The 21,551-nt window shown below is 43.1% G+C and overlaps 1 protein-coding gene across 6 annotated transcripts in view; it reads left to right on the top strand.

The window, feature by feature from the left end:
- Nucleotides 1-21,551, top strand: part of ADGRL3 (adhesion G protein-coupled receptor L3) — a 401,888-nt gene that overhangs the window by 290,355 nt on the left and 89,982 nt on the right. The gene's annotated exons all lie outside the window — the stretch shown is intronic.

Below are 21,551 nucleotides of genomic sequence, written 5' to 3' on the forward strand. Positions count from 1 at the left end.
TATGTGGGTCCTGCTCTCTGCCTTCCTCCTTTCCCTCCTAACAAGGGTGCACAGGCACAGGGGTCTCTTGGCAGGCTCCAGAAAAGCAGATTTCAGCTGCCCCTCAGGTGCATAAAGGTACAGACATGGTTGTATGGTGGTTCAGGCCTGGGTTCAACCCACTTTGGCTGTTGCTTGTGGTTTTTTTCTAGAGTGTGACTCAAATTTGAGATGAAGTGGTTGCCCTCAGGAGCAGTGCTGATAGCCAATACATCTGGAGTGAGCTCAGAACAGCCCTGCTAAAATAGTTGCCTTTCTTGCTTGAGTGGTACAAGGGAAGTGATGTGAACGAGATCCATTGGTTTCTTTTCCCCATTTAGAGGATCTTGCTTTGTGGTGATGAATCCCCAGGGTTTGCCTCTGAGGCCCAGGGAAATGGGCTTGGCCTCAGAGCAAGCATCCATGCTGGTGCAGACTTCTTATGCCTTCCTTTCTTCTTTCTAATGAAGTTGGCAGTATTCAGGCAGGATATTAAAGTGACCACCTTGTTTTGGAATGGATGGATAGTAGCAAAGCTAAAATCAGACAGTTATGTGGAGGTATTTCCTGGTCAGCTTCAGAAATGTGTGTGAATATCAAACACAGTGAATGTTGTGGAGGAAAAGAAGGGAAAGAAGAAGACAGCCTAAGTGTGTTAGCAGGGAGATGAACTGTAGCTTTGGGTAGGGTTTTTTTCCTTTCTTTCCTTCCCAAAGGGTGCTACAGTGTCAGGCTAAAACAGGGTGCTAAGGGTACAAGGTTGACCTCTGCAGTGATTGTCACCATTCTGCCCTGGACTCTAAGGCTGCAAGGATGTGTTTGCCTGCACGTTTCTCTTGAGTGCTCCTGACTGAAAAGTGCAATGTGTTAATGTGAGATTAATGCAGATAGGCACACTGTCAAGATGTCAGCATAAGCAATATGAAAGAAAGCTGTGTTCTAAATTTCACTGTTTTCCATCTCTAATATTCTGGGAGACAGAAAAGCCTTTGTGGTGGTGAATTGCAGCTGCAACTGCAAACCCTGCTCCTCCGAATAGCCCAAGGACTTGCGGGCTAGACGAAAGCACAGTTAATGCTCCTGGCATAAAAGGCTGCCTTAGTTTTGAGTGAGCTTTTCCACCAGCATCCATGTGGCTAGATCTGTCAGTTGATCAAGTGAACGTTTGCTGGGTTTTTTCCCCTTTGAAAGTGTGAATGTGTGTTTTCTTAGCTGATGGAGTAACAAAAAGTAAGGAATTGACTTTTGCTGCACAGTAGCAGTCTTAGCCCTATTATTCCTTGGTGGTTCCTCTTACTTCTCTGCAAGGTGTACCATGTGCTGGGTGTGAGGATGCTGGATTCACAGTCCTCTATCCAGATCTGGTCTTGTCTTGAGTCAGGCTGGTGATGTACAACCTCCTGGCAATCCACAACCTCTGTTCAGCTTTGAGTGAACTCCCCCAAAATTGACACATCCATTTGAGTTCATCAGCTGCTTCTAAACCACTTGAAACCTTCAATTTGCTGGTAAAATTCATTACCTTGCTTTTTTGGCAGAGCAGTCCAGTAAGGCAGAGCCTGTTAAGGCTTCTAGGACCTTATTGCTCAAGTCTGTCTTTGATGTTACATGTGGTAATTGAGAGTTTACTTAGAATAGGTCAGAGTAAATCCTTGCTGTGGAATCTGGAGCAGCCTATGGAAAACTGAAGGATGTTGGAACAGCAGCAGACAAAGAAGTTGTGCCTTGCTTTGTCTCCAAGATAAAAAGAGTAAAAACTAACAAAAATGTAGCTCTACTTAAACATCTTCTACCTCATTTTCAATCTCAGCACATAAAATCCATTACAATATTTTAATAACTATGATTTTTATGTTCTCTTTTTCCTAAGTGTGTGAGGGTTATGAAGTTTTTTTTGTTTTTTGACTGAGTTTTCTGACACCTTGGGACATGCTCAGGTCACGTTCCGATCTTCCTCCCATAACTGCAAGAGCTATTTTGAAGAAAGAGGGCAAAAATAACCCTGTCTTTAAACTCTCATTGGTTCTCCACATTTCCAGTAGCTGGAACTCTAAAATAAGAGCAGCATTAAGACTAAACCCACTAATGCTTTGGGCTGTGGCTTTGATGCTCTTCATTTCCCTTCTCATTCCCCTTCACACCGAACTGAGCACCAGCTGCAGGTCAATGTTGCACTTAGAGTAGCAAAAGGAAGAAGGCAGCATGCAATTTTAATCGTAATAAATGGAAATAGAGCCATGGTAGGGATATAAAAGCATATTTCCTTTCTGTCTTATTAGGAAACGATACAGCTATAGTGCTCCTGTGGGTCTGTGCAGCTGCAATTCTCAGTTGGCAGATTTACTTGTAACTGCCTCTTCCTTCTCCTGTGTGAAAATTTTATCACTGGTGACATTTACACATTCTTTATTCATGCAGGGCATTTCTACCTGCCTTTCAGAGTCCTCAGACCAGGAGTAAATAGAGTACAAACTCCAGTAGTTTACTACTCCATTAGTGTCATGGTGCATTACAGAGTGATTACCCTGAGCCACTGCTCTGTGCATAACATGTAAACCACTTGGCAGAAATGAGGCCCTGAGTCATCACTTTTTATTATGACACTTCTTATTGCCCCCCTCCCCCCCTCCTTTTTAATTTGAGGGTGTTTGGAAATTACTTTTGTATACTGTTAGCCATTATTTTTACAGCTCCTCTCAGTGTAACGATCTGGAGGTGATTACATGATTTTTACACAACTGCTTGCACCATCCATATGCAGAATAATTCCAGGGGTAGCTGAGACCTCAGATTGTGTTCTCACAGACTGAAGATTAAACCATTGTTTAAAAATGGATACATGGTTACTGTCAATAGCAAGGAGTTTCACAGGGGAGAGCGGTGCTGATAGTCTGGCTCAGAGAGGGATTTTATGGAATTACCATATATATCAGTAAATTAGATTTAGCTTTTGGAAGCAAATTCTGCCAGGTATAAATCACAGCAAATAAGTGAATTAAGCTCAGTGAATTCACATACTAAAACTATTCATACAGCTTTATAGAAGCAGACTTTAGCATATATGAGAAATCATGTTAACCATTCTATATTGCTTGGTGTTTAAAGCTAAGCAGCCTATATACTATATTCCCCTGTTGAGCTAGTGCTCTGCAAAGTTCTCTTAAGTTGAAGCTCAGGAAGTCATGGTCTAGAAGACTGATACACTTGAAGTTCAGTGCTTTTCCAAAACATGAATTGATAAGCAAAACTGTGTTTTGATCCCCAGTTCTAGAAATGAATAGCAAAAAAAAGTTTATTTAGGCCCCAGTTAAGGCACTGTTGTTTTTTTTTTTCCTCTAAACATCAGCTGTGGAGTTCAGCCTCAGTAGGTGCAGAATCTCTCTCTAGCCCTTCAGCAGCACATCAGGGAGACAGCCAGAGGCCTTTCTGGTTTTTCTCCTTTTTCTCCAGCTCAGTGGCATGTCCTTTTGTGCTTTCTTCTTTCAAATCTGGATTTGTTCTGCCATTTGTCATGATAAAGCTCATACAAAGCCCTCCTCTTCCATACTGCCTTCAGACAGTTCAGTGTGGTGACAAAGTGGATTTTGGGCAGTGTGTTAGGTGTGAATGCAAGTGTGCATTGCCAGGTGTGGCTTGGGCTGCAAAGACAGTGGAAGGATGAGCTCTGATGTAAGGCTGCAGTGTCCCTGTGTGCTTGTTGTCAGCAGTGAGGACCCACTTGATGTCCTGTGGCTCTCCATATGCAGCAGGAGTTAATTGCATGCCGTTTGCCATTTTTTTCTCCTCTGGTGTTGAACTGTTGCTCTTAATTCTTTGGAATGTGTGTTGTGTGGCAGAGGGGCACCTCGGGGCATTGCTGTTTATTAGGATAGCAGCAGCCAGTCTAGCAGAAACCAGAGCTAGCAGAGTCTCTCAAGGAGGAGTGCTAACTCCTGTATGCTGGTGGGAACTTATTATGTATTTACACTTGAAAATATTTAAGAATTTGGGAGGATGAGGGTGGGGAAAGCAGTGAATGATTTTTAACACCTTTTCCATTATTTCTAGTAACCTAAAAAAGAAAAATCACTTTTTAACCATAGCTTTTTTTGCCAGCTATGCTGATGCCTTGTGAAGGAGTTTTGCTATAGAAATCAGCATGCATTGTGATTTAAAGATGCCTTGCTATGTTATTCTTTGCAGGCTGCTTGAAGCTACCATATGACCTGATAAGCTCAAAGTGGACACAGACATCCACCCAGGAGATTCTCTTAGTTTTCCATTGTTTTGGGTTGTGCCACTTGCCATCAGTGGTGGAAGTTTCAAGCCACCAGACAGTGGCCACAGCTGGAAAGCAGAATCAGCTATGGAGGTGTCCCCTCAAGCATCACTAATCTAAAGTGAATGTCCTAGTGCCAGCTTGAAAAGCTATTGAACCAATTCAGTGTGGAAAAAAAGATCACAGTGTTGTATACAGCATGAGACCCTTCTCAAACTTTTTTTTTTCTCTTTTCTGCCAGACTAATTTTTGGCTACACTTCTCTTCCTGCAATATTTATAGGGCAAATAACTGTTTTAAATGAGCAGATGGGGGAGACATAAGACAAGCTGTTAAATTAATAAACATGTGTGGTGCTTTATCAGTAAGGGAGCCCATTTTGGCATTTCTTCTGGATGATTTGTATGGCCTTATAACCATTGCACCTGGTGCAGGGACAAGAAATGGGCACTTAATAACCAAACAATGTGCAAACTCCTTCCATTATAACTTCATTATGTCAGATCTAATCGTCTATAACTAGATGTCAGATATGTAATTTATGCCCAGTTCCCTTGTGGAATGGTGGCCAGATGAATGAATGGCCCCATTACTGGGAAGGAGCTTTTACTGTAACTTTTCCCCTCCTGGGTCCCCCTCCATGGTCCATTTTGTCATCTGGTATTAATTCTGAATCGTTTCAGGGCTGCAGAAAAAGAAAACGTCTGATGTATTTGTATTTGTGTAATGGGAGAAGATGGCAAATAAATCATGTGAGAGGTCAGGTTTCAGGTCCACTGGTTTCCTAAGCCATACACCTGTTTAAAAGAGAATAGCACTTAGGTTGAGAGGCAGAACTGGCCTTCATTTTAGCAGGCCAGAGGCACTGAAGAAGCAGAGATGGGAGGTTACCCTTCCTGCAGGAGCCCTTTGCCACAGCTGAGCCAGTGGGAAGCCTCTCTGTGCCACTGCAGCCAGGCTGCTTCCATCCTTTGCTGGGTGCTGGGGTTCCATCACATGGCTCAGAGTGCTCCATGAGGCCCCTGATGGAGTGTGTCACCATCACCTGAAACAAGGGAGGGGAGGAGGAGAACGTTTTTCTAGGGCAATCCTCCAGAAACAGTCTGTGTTAGACCTGCATGTAGGATCCCAGTTGTTCTGTGCAGGGCCTGTAGAGACTCACAGGTGAAGTAGGTACAAAACCAAAGGATCAGGTTGGCATGGGTCCCTTTGCAAAATGCCTTTTATACATGTTTGTATTTTAATTTTTTCAACATACAGGCTTGTTTTCCACTTAAAACTGTGTTGGAGAGCAACTGAATGCATCTGGGATGCATCTTGAGCATGCTCTTGTTGAAGTTCATCAGACTCAAGCTGTGCATCTCCAAAAAGGCAAACAGATCATGTTGGGCTCAGAGGTGCTGCTGTTCACAGCACTGAGTCTAAGAGTTGTGTGTTCATTCCATGGCTCTTCAGCTGTGCAGTGGGAGTTTCTGTAGGTCAGCAGGGTTTTTTTACAGCATTTGGCACCTGGAATCAGAAATAGTTGGAAATGAAATATTTCCTTTGGAGTCAGTAGTCTGATGGTCTCTGGAATGTTTGGGTTTAGAGCATTCTTGAGTTTGCTTAAAGTAGATTATTGGATTTTTATTCTTCTCTTTCTTGTAACAGAGGAATCCTAGTGATGTGATACAATCCATCCGGAGGGGAATTCATGCCTGGGAAGTAGGTACCTCACTCTTGAAAGGTGCTTTTGGAAAGCCCAGATTTAATAAATGCATACTGAATACTGATTGCCAGATAACCATTATGGAGCCCCATTACTAAGATTGTAACTTGGCTCCCTGATAGGAGGCCTTGTGAGTTAAGTCTTTGAGCCAAGTGAATTTGGCTTGTTAACTGCAGTATTTTCTTAGAACCCAAGGACTGCTATCTCCTAGTTCCAAATGGTTTGATGTTGCTCTCAGATTGGCTCAGTGTAGTTGATTCTCCTTGAAAAACCAGAAGCAGCAGTCTTTAAAAGATCTTGGTTGTCTTTGAGAAGAGGTTGATGTTGATGAGATGTAATTAGAAGGGTTAGAGGGCCAGGGTTCATGGAGGCACAGTAGCCATGGGGCTGCTGGCCCAGGAGCTTTCAGGGATGGAAAGAATTAGCTGGACTTGGAAGCTGGCAGGGAAAAGGCTTTGTCCTTACTCTGCTGAGGCTGCTGTTCTTTTTGCAGGGCTGGTACAGGAGGAGTCTTACAGAGGGCTCTAGATGAAGTGTGTTAATCTGTAGCAAGCATATCCCTTGTTTCTCTGCAGCTGATTTTTGGAGAAAATTGCTTGTGCTTTCTTCATTAAAAAAGTACCGCTATTATGGATGCTCTCGTGGCAGTCTCCCCTTTATATTTTCTCTAAGTCCTGGTTTAATCTTTATTTCATTATGAGCACTGCTTTGCACGGATGTATGTGTGTGTGTGTGTGTGTCTGTATTATGGCCACAAATTTAGTAGTAGACAAGCAGCAAAATAATACTGTTACTGAGTAAACAATTATGTTTCATTTTCTGGAATAAAAGGGAATGTGTGCCCATAAATCATCTTCTAAATAATCTGTGTTGGAGAGTAAAAAGAGAATGAGGTTTCTAAATTCATGAAGGGCCTTCAAAGCAGAATCCTTTGTGCCACTGAAGTGCAACAAGCTTATTTATATTTTATTGTGCTTCTAGATCAAGCTGCATTATTATGGGCTGCATTCCCCTGACACTACAGCTATTGCTAAGGAAAAGGTACATTATGTTAGTGTTTTGCGACCATAACTATGCAAGATGGATTCTGTACACTGAGGAAGTTAAGGAGGGGGAAAAGTGATGTTAATGCACCATTTTGATTAGAGCCACTGCAGATTGTCACCCACATTTAGAGGCAAAAATCAAACTTGAATTGGAAATGAATTCACACAGAAACTGGGAGAAAACTAAGCAATTGAAAGAATTTATTCACTTCAAAACTGCTCAGCAGTGGGAATCAGGAGCTGGTGCTGCTAAGAGGGAATCTGGCAGAAGCAAACTGAACGCTTTCACCAGACATGTTCAGTGAAGAATTTCTCAGCCTTCTTGTGCCTTAATGTGTTTTGATTATGTAAACAGAGCATTCATCCTTAATTCTGTTTCCTGGCCTTTCCAGTGCTGCTATTTTGTGATTTTGGTACCTTCCTCTTCATTTAGGTGAGTAAAATGGCAACGTGATGCATTAGCTTCAGAGTGTGGAGTCAAAGAGAAGGCCAGAGTCATGAGCAAGATGCTGCTGTCCATGCTGGTTCTTTTCAAAAACATGCTCTACAGACTGTATTGATGAGTATTATAAAAATATTTACACAACAAGTAAAGCAAACAAGGAAGGATTTTGGCGTTCCTTCTAAAGGAATGTTCTGAACTGAGTTTGCCCTTTCAAAACTGTTTCCTCATTAACACTGTTGCCAAGCCATGAAGCAGCCACAGAGAGGGAGGACTGGATGGGTGGGAGCTTATCTCAGCTCTGGCATGCCTTGCACCTAGGTGATTCAACCAGGACGTGTCCTTGGCATTATCCAGGGTTATCATGGATGTGACACCTGATAATAGACAATTTTAGGCTCATACTACTGCCTCTCCCACTTTCAAACTTTCAGTGCACTGGAGCAGAGTTTGCACCTGGATAGGGTATGGTGGGGATTATCCTTTCTTACTCTTAATTTCTAAATTGGGTTGGGACCAAACAGTCCACCCAGCTGAAGTCAGTCATATTTACCAAAGCCCTGGCAAGCAGCAGCCTTCTGGCAGGGCTGGGAGGTCTGCTGGGGGCTTGGCAGCATCTTAACCCCCCGAGAGGTTGTTTAACATCAGCTTCAGCCTCTGACCCTGCCACGGTGGGCAAAACCACTTCTTAATTCTCTCTTTTCCTTCCTCACTGCCTTTTTTGCTAAAACCTTGTACAATGGGTTCTTTGACCCCTAATAGGGCTTTAGGAAAGTTAATATGACATCTTCCTAGTCAGGGCTGTAATAATTCATGTTATACCTCATTGCTCACACTTGGTCATTAAGTCCTTGGAGAAGTTAAGGTGCCCAGCCTGGGAAGTGTCACTGGGGCAGATTAAATAAATGCAGTGTGAGGGGCAGGGAAAGGAGTAATCAGCCCTCAGAGACAGCAAGGACTTGAGGCACTGAAGGTGTGTGTTGTGAAGAGAAAGATGAGAAGAATAAAGAGTGATGAGCTACCAAAACGTGGATTGAGGATGAGGCCAGTGGGAGAGAAGTACCAGAGGGTAAAACCAGGCTGCAGGGTTTGGGCAGAGAAGATGGACACAGAGGACTTGCTGGGCAAACAGCACAGCTTACATTAGAGGAAGACAAGATAGAAAGGATAGGAAGGAAAAAATGGTCTTGTTCTTTTTTAAAGAATGCTTTTATGTAACATATGGAGAGATTTAAAATCCTTTAGCTTTGGACAGCTGAGCCTTCCACTGCCTCCAGCAACTATGCACAGATTAAGCATGTAACATTTATATTCCTGGTTTCCAACCCCAGCTACCCATTCTTACCTGGTTACTTCTTCCCAGCTTTTGTGCCATGTTGCTGCAATTAAACAGCAAAAATCCAGGTATTTCCTGAGCATCATTATTTACTCCCAACTTGCCCTCTTGGTAGTAACATAGAGCTCAGCTCAATGCCAGGAGCAGCCCAAGTGTGCTCATACATTGTTTGAGCCTATTGAAATCTCCTTCTCAGCCTTACCACCCAGATCTTCAGCTGCTGTCTTTGTCAGAGGAGTGTAGCTGTGCCTACAGGGACAGACCAAGTCCTTGGCCTCTCCACAGTCCACTTATAAAAATGATGTGCACCTTTATGGCTTAAGGTTTGTGCTTATCTTTAAAGCACCCGGCTTCTCCATAATGTCTTTACTTAAATAACTGCATGTTGGTGTAGATATTTCTCATATAAACTGACAGGGTTGACATTGTGAGTATTTTGCAATCATTTGTTTAATTAGCTGAAGCTCTCTGGGGAGAAGTGTATGAAGTGGCATCCTCCCAAAGCCTTAGTTAAATCGGGTTTGATTTTTTTTTTATTTGCATGAAGGGCTCTTAATGCAAAGCATAAAAAAGGTACAAATGAAAGGAAAGAAGCAACAAAATCCCTTCTGTTGATGGGCAAGTGTCTCTTTTACAAATGCACCCAAATGCAGAAAGGAAATTCCATTGAGAAAAACAGGCATCGAGGCAGGCTTATATTTTTCCAGAGATGGAAACTCAGCTGCCTCTCTGGGCAGCCTCTTCTGGTCCACTGCTACTCTCACAGTGAAGACGTTCCTCCCCAGCTTAAGATGGAGCTTCCTGTGTTAAAGTTTGTACCCCTTACCTCCTGTCCTGTCACTGGGTGCCACTGCAAACTGTCCCCATCCTGCAGACACTCACCCTTTAAGTGTTGATAAGATCCCCCCTTTGTCTTATCTTCTCTGTACTAAAAAGGCCCACGTCCCTCAGCCTTTGCTCATAGGGGAAGTGCCCATTCATAGTCCACTCATCATTTTCATAGCCCACTGCTGTGCCCTGTTTTGATTCTGGGCATTTGGTCACTGTGTCTTGTGAAGTGAGTGAGTTTCTGGCTCCCTGGCAGTGCTTGAAGCACAGTCCCCACCTGACACCTCCCTAGTTAGAGGCCAGCAGGATGGGGTGAGGCCAAGAGTCCATCTATGACTTGCTAGAAAAGGCAGAGCAGAAGGGGCTCACAGTAAAGAGCTACAGTTACAGTCCTGTTATTTTTTTTTTCTCCAGTCAAATCTCATTAAGGATGTGGTGGTATTTCTGGGCTATTTTTCTGATTCACACTTCTGTCCCACTTCCCAGTGTACTGTCAATGAAGAGCCTCATCCTGGAGCCACTGACCATCTGGGTTGGTCTGCAAGCACCTCAGCCTCCAAGTCACTGTTCAGATGTGTAGCAAAAGCAGCCTCTGCCCCAAAATCCTCATCTCCCCAGAGGGCCCTAGTATATCAATCAGCATCTCTCAGCCAAAGAGATGCAAGTAATGAGCAGCTTTTATTGACTGTAATTGCACTTGAATTAAGTAGATGTCTGTGCAGTTGGTGACTCCCGCAGCCTGACACTGCTCCTGCAGCAATGGGAACATCATTGCTTTGCCCCACAACAGTTTCTGTGCCAGGCAGCTTCAGAGGGCACAGCTCTCTTGGCTTAACTCTAAAATAATTTGGCAAGTATGCTCTGGAGGCTTAAACTTTTGCCCCAGATGACATGCATAATGATCTGGCTACCTGCACACTTTCATCTTCCCTTTTTTCTCTGATTTCTTGGAGTTGTTCCCACACCCAAAAAATAAGAGGAAGGGAAGGGGTGGAAAGGAAGAGGAAAAAAAAAAAGAGGAAGAGGATTGGAAACATTCTTTAATAGCAGGCAGGGCTGAGGCAGAGCCTTGGCTCTGCTCTTTGTGTCCTCAGGGTGGTAGTGCAGCTACTGCTTCCTTATGCCTTGCTGGCTGACAGGTGGGAAGAGGAAGCACATTGTACGTTTAAATTGCTGCTTAGGGGCTTGTTGGAATGTGCATCCCTGTATTTAAATGACATGGATGCATCTGCTCATGTGCTTTGCCTCCTGAAGCTATGCAAGGGCTGCCAGGGTGAGTTGTGAAAGGGGCATTTTGTGATGAAAGGGTTCAGAGTCAGGACATTGTCAGATCAGCAAAGATTTAGTGAAAATGTCTTCTGCCACTGTTGTAGCCTCAGAAGATAGGGGAGGACTTCTGTGGGCAGCTGACCAAAAGTTACATGGGTAAAGAATAAAGAAAAAAATCTATAGAAAACTTTTACTAGGTCCAAAGACACTAAGAGCTTGGTATTTTTTTAATCTGTGCCTGCTTACAGACCAATGCAGTTTGTCAGAAATCTTAAGGGAAGGTAATATTACTGACTGGGTAGCTTAGAGTTTTTTCTGTAGCACTTCTCAGAAGGCAAAGGTATTTCACACAGTTACTGCAGCAGCCTCAAGCAGCCACAGCCATTCTCAGCAGAGCTGTTGAGGCTGTGTCCCTCAATGCTTATTTTGTACTTGAATTTCTTTTGTTCCCAACGCTGGCATGCTGCTGTTCTGAAGAGTGTGGAATTACAGGAAAAGATAATCACACAGTGGGATTTAAGCTGTGTCAGATGGGAGTGTACCCCATGATCCTATTAAAATTAGGGGCATAGCTAAAAGTTAGAGAATTTCACATTGCAGAGTCCGTAATATACTGCAGGGCAGCTGTCTTTAGCAGGAGGGGTGCAAATCTGTGGAGCTTTTCAGCCTTCATCTATGAAACCACTTTAGCACTTGGCTTTTTCATTTGGCTTTCTACTGTATTTGATTGTGGCCATGTTTGAATAATGTCAGAGCAGGAATTGCTTTTATTTGACTTAGTTTTGTCCACAGCAAGATGTCTGGTGCCTCAAATGATGATGTAATTCCTGATGCAGGAGATGTCAGACCTCTGCTCTGCTGTCTTGGTTTTCAATACACCAGGCTGTGAAGTAGCAGGAAATGGTGGAAATTGCAGGGTGGAAGTAGGTTTAAATGGCAGGAATCTCTACTGTTTCTTCAGGGAGAGAGCTGTAAATTGCTTCTCTCTCTTGGCTCTTACCCTAATGCAGGTTGTTGCTCTGCTTTTGTTTGGTGGCATTTCACTTCTTCTGTAAGTGGAGAAAGGTAGAAATTTAGAGGGAAAAGAAAGTAATATGGCTCAGTGTTAAAAAAAAGTCTGTCCAAACACCTCAGATTGTTTTACGTGGCCACTTGTTGGATAGAAAAGGTTCCTTCAAGGGGGGGTGCACACAGGGGAGATGCTGGCTGGGAGTGAGGGGTAGCTGAAGACTTGGAATGCAATTGAATGAAAAAAACTAAAGATTTGTGTTGCTAAAGCTCCCAAAGCCCTGATACTGTGCTTGTCTCCCCCAGCAACTCTGCTCCAGGTTGGAGCCTCCCAGCTGCCACATTTGGTTTTAAAGACAGGAGCCTCAACATTTTCTGGTTGCCATGGTTTTTGGAGACTGTGTTATTCCCTGAGTTCTAGGTATGCTATAGCTAATTTCACCTGGAAAGTGGTGATATTTTCTCTTCTTTTAAAGTTCTCAACCTACAGCTCCTGGGGGGCTGGTTGTTTATGGGGTTTGTGTGCGTGGATGCAAAACTGACACTGAATAAGATCAGTAGAGAGTCTGTTGGGCTCTGCTTGTGAGTGCTGGGGAGTGCTGGAGTAGCTTGGTAGCTGCTCAGTGCAGTGCCCATATCACAGATGAAGGGTGTTGAGCCAGGTTTTGGCTAAGTTGCTGTTTTCTCAGCAGTTACAAAGTGCAACTGATCTGAGAGTGATACAAACCTCAGAGCCTGAGTTTTTACAGAGGGGCTGGAGCTGTACTGTCCAGTTCCTGTCAGAGCAGGGGATGCCACAGTGCATTCTTTTTTTTAAAGTCTGAAAATCAGTGCAAGAAGCAGAGTCTCCATTTGTATTTTTGAAGACAGATGAAATGTGCATACCATAATGGCACTGCATCCTTGCTGGTTTGCTTGGAAATGAAATTTCCCATTTCCTCCTCCTAGTGTTGCTTGGGATTTGGTGCATTTTTGAGCTGTGTATGTATTCAGTTTCCAAGGGACTTTGCATTTGTACATGGGTGTAGCTGTCCAGTCATAATGATTGTGTCCTTAAAATTTGCCATTAACTAAAAAAAAATAAGATAGGCTCATAGCTGCATCACATTTTATGAAGATGTTTCTATTACCTCACACAGTGTTGGGTTTGCTTTTTTCTTTCCAGAAAGAATGTAAGTAGGATCCAGCAGAGGCTGTGCAAATCAGGAGATGGTTTGTTCACTCTGTGTTCAATCTCTCCTTGAGCCCAGCACAGCTCGTCACTAATCCAGGTGGATTTGAGCCGCAAGTTTAATGTACCAAGAGAAATGCACAGTGCAGTTCAGGTCTTACCAGGTGAAAAATATGAGAGAAAGGAGCTGTTCCAGCACAGGTTTGCAGCTGGGACTGATGCTTCTCTTGCCTTTCTCTAAAGGGATCCTGGTGGTCTTCACATCACTTTAAATGGGAAAAATTTGGGGCAGGGAAGGAGAGGGAAACAGTTTAATGGAGACAAAGTAGTACATATCTCTGCATCTTCTCTGAACTGGAGACAGCAGTGAGGATAACAAATTGCTTTCCTTTTTTGTTTTTCTCATTATTCTTTATCTCTGTTTAATTACGTGTTTTCTTTTGCTTTTGACACCTGTAGCCACTTGCTGCACCAGTAGAAATGGAGGGTTACAATATCCCTGTGGTAACTTGGTTGTACTTAATGCCAACCAATGCCACTTTGCACAGGTGTAAAAATTACTAGATGAGGCACAGAAAATCAGTCTGTAAATCTGTCAAAATAGTGGCTTTTCTGCATGTACTGATTTTCCATTGTCTGTATTCATTAACAGAGAGCAAAATGGATGAATTGGTGCTCAGTTCCAGGCAGCTGTTCATCTAACTTACTCAAGCTGCACATGCTTTGGGTGGTTAGGATATTTTCACTTGCAGAGATATTTAGAAAAATTCCCCAGCCTCTGTTATCTCTTCCACTTTCTGTGTGACCTTCAGAGACCAAGAAGCCATCACTGCGGTTTATTCTTTCCTGGCTCTGGTCGTGTGGCAGACTTCAAAGATTTTGTACTGAGGAGTGGCTTTTACAAGGATCCTTCTACTTCTGCAAATGGTTCCCAGACCTTAACTACAAACTCTTGTGCTGGGATGTATGCTTTTCATTAAGAATAGCTTGGGAAGTGCTGAGCTCTGCTTACTATGCTGGTCCCAGTGACAAAAATAGTCTCTGAGTTGATGACAGGGGGATTTTTGAACTTTGAATAGCAGAGGGGAAAGATTGCCATTGTGGCAGCATAGTAAAAGGACTGTGACTTGCATCTGTCACTTCCCAAAAGGTAGAAAGGCTTGATTTATTTTATAAGAAGTTATCGTGCTTGTCCTGCATGTTTACAAGAACAGGGAAGGCTGTGAAATAGGCAGCCTGTATCAAGAGATCTGAAAATTCATAACCCATGAGGAGAAGGAATTTGAAGGATGATTGAGGGTGTCCCACTCCACAGGCACAGGTGGAGGAGGAAGCCAAGAACCCAGGCAAAAGCTATCTTGCACTTTAGGGCTTGGTTTGTGCTGGGAGAAGGAGGGAAGGAAGCTGTAGGTGGTTTGAAAAGGAAGCGTTAGGCTTGTTCCTTTGGCCTGAAACCCACAGAAGTGCAGCAAGATGAGCAGCCCTGCCATCAGAGCCAGGTACAAGGGGCCATCTTGGGCAAGAGGCTGAGGAGAGGCAGCCCAGAGACAGGCAGATGCTTGAATCTGCCTGGAAAACTCAACTGAGTTATTTGGGATCTACGTTGTGTGTCAGAGAGAGGCTGAATCCATCATGAATACAATAGGTGGCTTTCTTGGGAAAGGACTTCTCAAGCTGCTACTTCCCTCCCTTTCTGCAGCTGGCTGCTGCTGATTACAAGAGGAACAGAGGATTATTATAGGTACAAGCTTTTTAGACACTAGAGATAACTCACAATGCTGAAAACTGAACTTATCTCTGCTTAAAATTTAATTGCTCCCAAGCTGCCCCTGGTTACTTGCATTAAGTTTCACACCATCGGGAAGTGCTCGTCAGCCAGCGTTGGATTTAGCAGGAATTTGGCAGATGTTAGTGAAGTGCTGGAGGAAATCCAGACCACAGGATCTGCAGCATATCGTGTGGTTGAAAAGTTGTTGGTAGCTGGAAGAAAAATCACAAACCTGGAATTAGGAAGAACTGGACACAGATGTGTTCTGATCAAACAGCCAGAAGGTTGGATCAGCACCTCCAGCACTGAAGGAGCAGCACGGGTCCTGAGGGTCTGTGTGTGAGGTGGCAAAGCAGCAGATAGTTTATGATTTGCTTTTAGAGTTCTTTATGTGAGGAACTTTAGTATCTCCATGGAAATCGTCAGAAAACAAACAGCAGTCTGTTCTGAGGCAATTTGACAAATTAGTTATGTTTTCTGAAACTTAGGTTTTCATTGCAGGTTTTCCTTCCTCTTGATGGCAATTATTCAGAAACGGAGTTCTTGTTCACTAGGAGACTAATTTATTTCTGTTACATATTTCTTTCCTATTGAGAGGACAAGCATGAATAGTTAATGAGGTTCAAGAAAGCTTGATCCATTTTTTTTGTGAGTTAAAAAAGCACTTAGCTTTATATCAACATATGTGTATTATTATTGTAGCCTTGACAGCTGTAGCACAGTGAAACTGCAGAGGGAGTGGTTGCCTCTCTTAGACAAATTAGATGTTATTAATTATGAATTAAAATGTAGGATGGTACAAGTTCTTTTCAAAGAAGCACACAGTTGTGTTTAAAAAGAAATACAACACAGTTCATGATTTGGTATCTGTCATGTTTTAATGCATGCAAGTATCTTGACAGTGGTTGTGGCAGGAGCTTGTATTGAAAAAGTAAATCTCACTTTAAGCCTTTTTCAATTGAAACAGTGTTTGGTGGAGTTTGTGCAAAAGATTAAGTCTGATTCATCCCTTTTTGGGAGTGAGCTGATGGGCAGAGATAGAGCAGAGATAGCTGCTTTGTACTATTACAGCATTTGATCCCTTTATATGATTTCATTTGTTCTCTTAATACAGCAAAATGTATTTCATATGCTCTCAGCCTCTGTAATACAACCTGGGGTCAACAGATCTCTGTTGCTAGAGAGATGCTGCCTGGGAGAGATGCTGAATCCCTGTTCTAATTCTGCTTCATCTTTTGGTGCTGATCTGGCTTTTTTAAATCTCCTGGTGAGGATGTGAGTGAACAGGGTCCTCTAAGTGTGGGTCAGTGACTGCAAAATGAGTTCAGTCCATCATAGGCTCGTAAGTGTTGGCTCCAGTAATCTTAAGCCTAGGGTTAAAAGCTGTACTGAGTGATTGCTTGTGCTTAAAAGTTGGATCAAGAGCTGGTTCTGATCCTGATCTCCACCCCTTTCCCTCAGCTGTGGTGAGTGGCAGTGAGCAGTAGGTCCTCCCACCAACAAACATCCCCAACCTCTTGGAAGTAAAAAAAGTATCTGCCATGGGCTGAAAGCTTTGTGTGGAAAATAAACATCACATCAGCATGCCCTGATAGGTTAGGCTGCTCTTAGAGATGCTTTGGGGTCTCTCCAGTAGAGGATGCACGTTGCTGTTACAGAAGACAAAATGTCAGCCAGGAAGTGTAGTTGGTATTGCTGCCCCTGGACCTGGACAGGGTGCATGTTGCTGAAAAAAACCTGCATCTCCCTTTGTTACCACCTTGCTGGAGTCTGTTTGACCAGGCTTCTCAGTCTCTATGAGATTTCCATCTGCTCTGCTCTGAACAAGAGCTGCAGACAGTGATGCTTTAACTGAATCAATGTCCCTGTTTTAGCTCAAATACAAAGCTTAATAAGGGAAAATAACAGCTTAATTTGGAAAGGCATGTTGTAGGCTAGGGAGACGGATATGTGACTGCTGCCAGGAGGATTAGGGAGTTGTATGTCATACTCAGAAATGTGCTGTGGACATGCTGAGCTTGGCACAGAAGATGGGAAGAGTGGTCCCTTCAGTCCAATGTCTTTTCTGAGCTTCAGACTTCACAGAAGTAGATTCCTCAGAGAATAATCTGAATTGAGAAAAGGCTTCATTCTTTTGCATTAGCCATTAATTTCCTCATACAATAGAACATGGATCAAAGCCTTCCCTGTCCTCCTTTTGTTTTACTGTAATCCTTGGCATGCCTCAGCACCTCCCAGGAGTGTGTTGTGGACTGTGTTGTATGAAGTCCTCTGCAGGAGGAGAAGGAAATCATGTTGTCTGGTTGGGATGCAGTTTTCCCCTGCCTCTTGCCATCAGTCTGTTCTTAGCAACCATACTGTTATTCTGGATTTTACATTTGTCCATGGATAGGCTTCTAAACCCTTCCCAGCACCAACTAAACACCTCAAGGAAAAGTTAGCAAAGAGCCAAGGCACTTGCTGTTTCCTCTGTGTCCCAGAGATCTGCTGTAAGAGTCAGTGGTTTTCAGGGAACAAATTCAGAAGTTGCTTGCTGTTGGGTGGGATGATTTACAGCCCAGGCTCAGGCATGGAAATGTTGACACATTGAAGGCAGTGATGCTGGAAGGAACTATAGACTGCTGCTGCCATTAGTGTTGAGGCACCTCCAAAGAGCACCTCAGGTCTTGGGAAAATGGAATGGCCTTTGATACCTTTTCCTGTCCAGAAACAGGCTGGCTAGGATTCCTAAAAAAAAAAAAAAAAAAAAAATCTCTTTTCAGCCAAAGCCACATTTTTCTCTACCTTGGAACAGTACCCAGTGGGGAGACTCAATTGCTCTCTCCAGCTACTTGAAAGGAGGCTGTGGGGAGGTGGCTGTTGGTCTGTTCTCCCCAGTAAATAATGGCAGGACCAGAGGAGATGGCCTGAAGGTGCAGCAGGGGAGGTTTAGACTTGGTATGAGGAAGAATTTCTTTACTGCAAGAGTAGTCAGGCAGTCAGGAAAGGGCTGCCCAGGGAGGTGGTGGACTCACATCCCTGAGGGTATTAAAAAACCGTGTGGATGTGGCACTTCAGGGCACGCTTTAGTGGGCATAGTGGTTTTTTTCTGGGCTGATGGTTTGGCTCAGTGATTTTAGAGGTCTTTTCCAGCCGTGACAGTGCAGTGGCTGTGTGTATATCCATGGCAGCTGAGCAGAGGGTGTAAGCTGCTTACCACTGCAGTGCTGCTAATTTCTGCTTTGCTGAGTGCCTTCAGGTTGGCATGCCAATGAACTCTGTGTCATTGATCAGAGCTCAGCCAGGCTTTAGCCTTTAAAAAAAAAGTAATTGTGTAATATTTCTTTAAAGGTTTAAACATTTCTTCATGTCCCTAAATGCTGACCATCAGGGTCTATCCCAGATGACCCCCTTCCTCCTTTCCCATCTCCAGCCTGACCACCGTACTAGAAAGTCTGTTATTTCCTTCAATTACAGATTAGTTCATTGCTATGCTCTGGTTGCTTTTGTTTTGTTTTAGTATTCCTGGCCTGACAGATTTCCTTTAATTATAAATTATTCTGTCTGCTTCAGCTGCATGTTTTTTCTCATTTACATTTAAGATAATGAAAGAAGAATTGCTTTTGATGACATAAGTGAGCTAGATTTTGGGTTAGCATTATTACAAAATGAGAGTTCTAGCTGGCTAATGTAAAATATTAAGGGCATTGAGGTTTTTAGTACCTGTGAAGCACTGCAGTGACTTGAAGAGCTACTATACTTCCTCCCTGCAAATTGATGCAGCTTCTTGATGTGTGCATGGAATTTCAGAGGCTCAAGGCTAATAACATCACAGGTCTCAACACATGTACTAAAGGGTCTGCTGTAAAATGTTTAACAAAATAAAAACGTTTCAACATATTCAATGCTGAAGAGAGGGAAAATTAATAATCACTGTAGTGTGGTGTATTTATTTTATGTTACCTATGAGACCTGTAAAGTGGGGTTTAAGCTGTGTGCTAGAAGTATACAGCAGCTCTCTAGCCTGGTATTGTAGCAGTAGTTTTATCTTATACTTAATTATCTGTAAGCATGTAAAGGGCTCTGCTGTATTTGTAAATAAGATACAATTTGATTTGCTCCACTGCTTTTTTTTATTTCCAAGTTTTCTGTTAATTATTTTGAACCTTGCAGTCACATGAAGACACATTCTCATTTACCTACACAGCAGAGTAATTTTTAAGGTATTAGCATTAGACCAGGTGAGGTTCTCTCTTGTCTCTCCTCTTTTTTCACCTATTGAATATGTGAATTTTTTTTTCCTGTACAAAAACATGATTCTTTTGTTTAAAGTATCACGTTTATGCTTTGTAGTGATATCAGTTCCTTAGTTTTATGGGTGTTTGGATTATACAAAGGCAAGGAGATTGCACAGCTTAAAAATCTCTGAAGGATACAATTTACTTTTTTAGTTTAATTTCATTTCTGTGTATATCCTATCTCCTTTTTTTTCTCAGCACCTTTCTTGGTAGCCCAAGTGGATTAGGGGCAGTTTAAGGTTCCAGGCCAGGAGTACATTATGGGAAATGCCAATAGGATGCTCTGTGCATTTGGTGCCTCTGGTTTGGGTCACTAATTCAGTGTTAGCACTCGACTTCATGGAAAGCCACATGCCAAACCTGAGGAGGCAGAAATGCAGCTTCAACCTTAGATATATTACTTTGCAGCTGTTCCTGAACAGGCTACACTTTCTTGCAGGTTTTTTTTATGCCTGTCTTTTTTTGTGGCCCAATTCAAAGTCCTGCAAGGTCAGGGACTGCATTCCTCTGCTCCTCAAGAAAAGGCATGCTCACATTGCAGTGTCATGATCTACACCAGCCAGTAACAAGAATCATCTGAAACCTCAGAGGTAAAGAGACAAATCAGTGGTGAAAATTTTTCCACCTTGGGCTTATGTATTGTCATCAACCCCTCAGGTGAGAGACTGAATCTACATCTTAGCCAAAACTGACTGCCAGGAGAGCTGGTAACCCTGACTGGTGCAGAACCAAACAGGTTCAAATAATCCTCTATGTCTGATTTTTGGGTGCTGTTCCTTCCTGCCTCTCAGCTTTCTGCTGTGACTTTTCAGCTGGGATGACTAACATGACAGTGCCTCCAGTGTGGAGGTCCTGGCCATCTCCATGAGATGCTGGGGCATATGACTGCATATTCAGCATTGGTACCAGCACCCCAGTCTGCTTCCTCAGTAACAACAAAATGGACCTTGCTGAGAGATGTCTGCATGCCAGGCTTGTTAGGACATCAGTGGGGACCTCACTTGGTACCAAACTGCCTCTCTCCATAAGCAGGGAAATTTAGTATGAAAATGTCTTTTAAAGTCTTACCAAGTTCAGTTTACTTTAAAACGCTTCTGTCTATTGCACAGTTTGTTTATTTGTTATAAATACTCTTCACTGAAGCAAATGTGTTTTTCATAATATTAATGGCTCTCTCACTGTTAAATCCCTCCTCGGTACATCAGATATCTATAAAACAAATTTAGATGCCAGTCCTGTAGTTAAGCATTGTTTAGGCAGATCTCTGAGCCAGCATGAATACAGATATTAGAATTAAGCATTACAAAATATGGCTTTTCTACCTAGGTAATAAAGAGTTTTGGAAGGGAGCTAAATAGCATTTTATGGTTTGTCAGGGAAACTGCTTTATTTGTGAAAGTACCTGAATATTGATATTCTTATGATGGAGTTTTGTAGCTTCTCTTGGTTTGGCTTACATGAAAGATTTTTTTTTTTCTGCTTAGCACAGGCACAGGCTTCTCCCATCACTCTCTTCCATCTGTCACTCCAGGGGCAGAAAAAAAACTGGAAACTTTGAGGAGAGGTTTGAACTCATCCCAGTACTAAAAGCAGGTTTGGTCAAGGCGTGCCTGCCCCCTGATACACAGGTGTCTTGACAGCACATCCACCCAGAGGTGCACTAGAACATGCTGAAAGGAAAAGCCTTTCTCAGTATTTCTCTGTTTCTGCTGGTTTCAGTGGTAAGCTCTTTCCATGGCTCAGACTGATTTTCTCTTAGGACCAAGAATAAATGGATTAAATAAATAACATAGAGGGTAATGCAGTCAGACTGAGTGGACCAAGTGCCCTGTAAAGAGAAATCCCTTGGGTAGCTTTTGAAAAGGATTTGGTTTTGGAATGAGGTTTGAAATAAGCAGTGGGCTGCAGCAAGAGGAGAAAGTAGAAGATTTGGTGAAAGACAAAAGGTGAGCTTTTGCTGGCAGGTTTATCATTCCTTTTGCTCTGGAGGATGCTCAGACTACAGTATGGATATGATATCTACTGTGCAGACAGCAGGCCCTGCTTTCAGGTCTTTGATTCCTGTCTGGGAATGCAGGATGACCTGCATGCTAATGCAAGGCAATCCTAACATGGGTTAGAGAAAAGGTTGCTAACACTTTTCTAACTCCACCTTTTATATTGTTTTCTTCCCTTTCATCTCTGAGTTCAGCTGACCAGCCCAGCCACAGAGTGTGTTTGTGCTCAAAACAAGGGGCATCCAGACTGTTCTGGTAGCCCAGCAATGGTGCACAGATCCAGAAGGGATCTCAGTTCCCAAGCCTCAGAGCAGCAGGGGTTGAGGGGTGGTACTCATGCTGCAAAGGGAGATGCACGGTAAAGGCAAGAAGTAGCCTGTGTGATTTTTGCTTGCCAAACCAGGCACAAGGAAGTGGGGGCAGGT

The sequence above is a fragment of the Calypte anna genome, chromosome 4A (assembly GCF_003957555.1).
Source record: "Calypte anna isolate BGI_N300 chromosome 4A, bCalAnn1_v1.p, whole genome shotgun sequence".
Taxonomy (NCBI): Eukaryota; Metazoa; Chordata; class Aves; order Apodiformes; family Trochilidae; genus Calypte; species Calypte anna.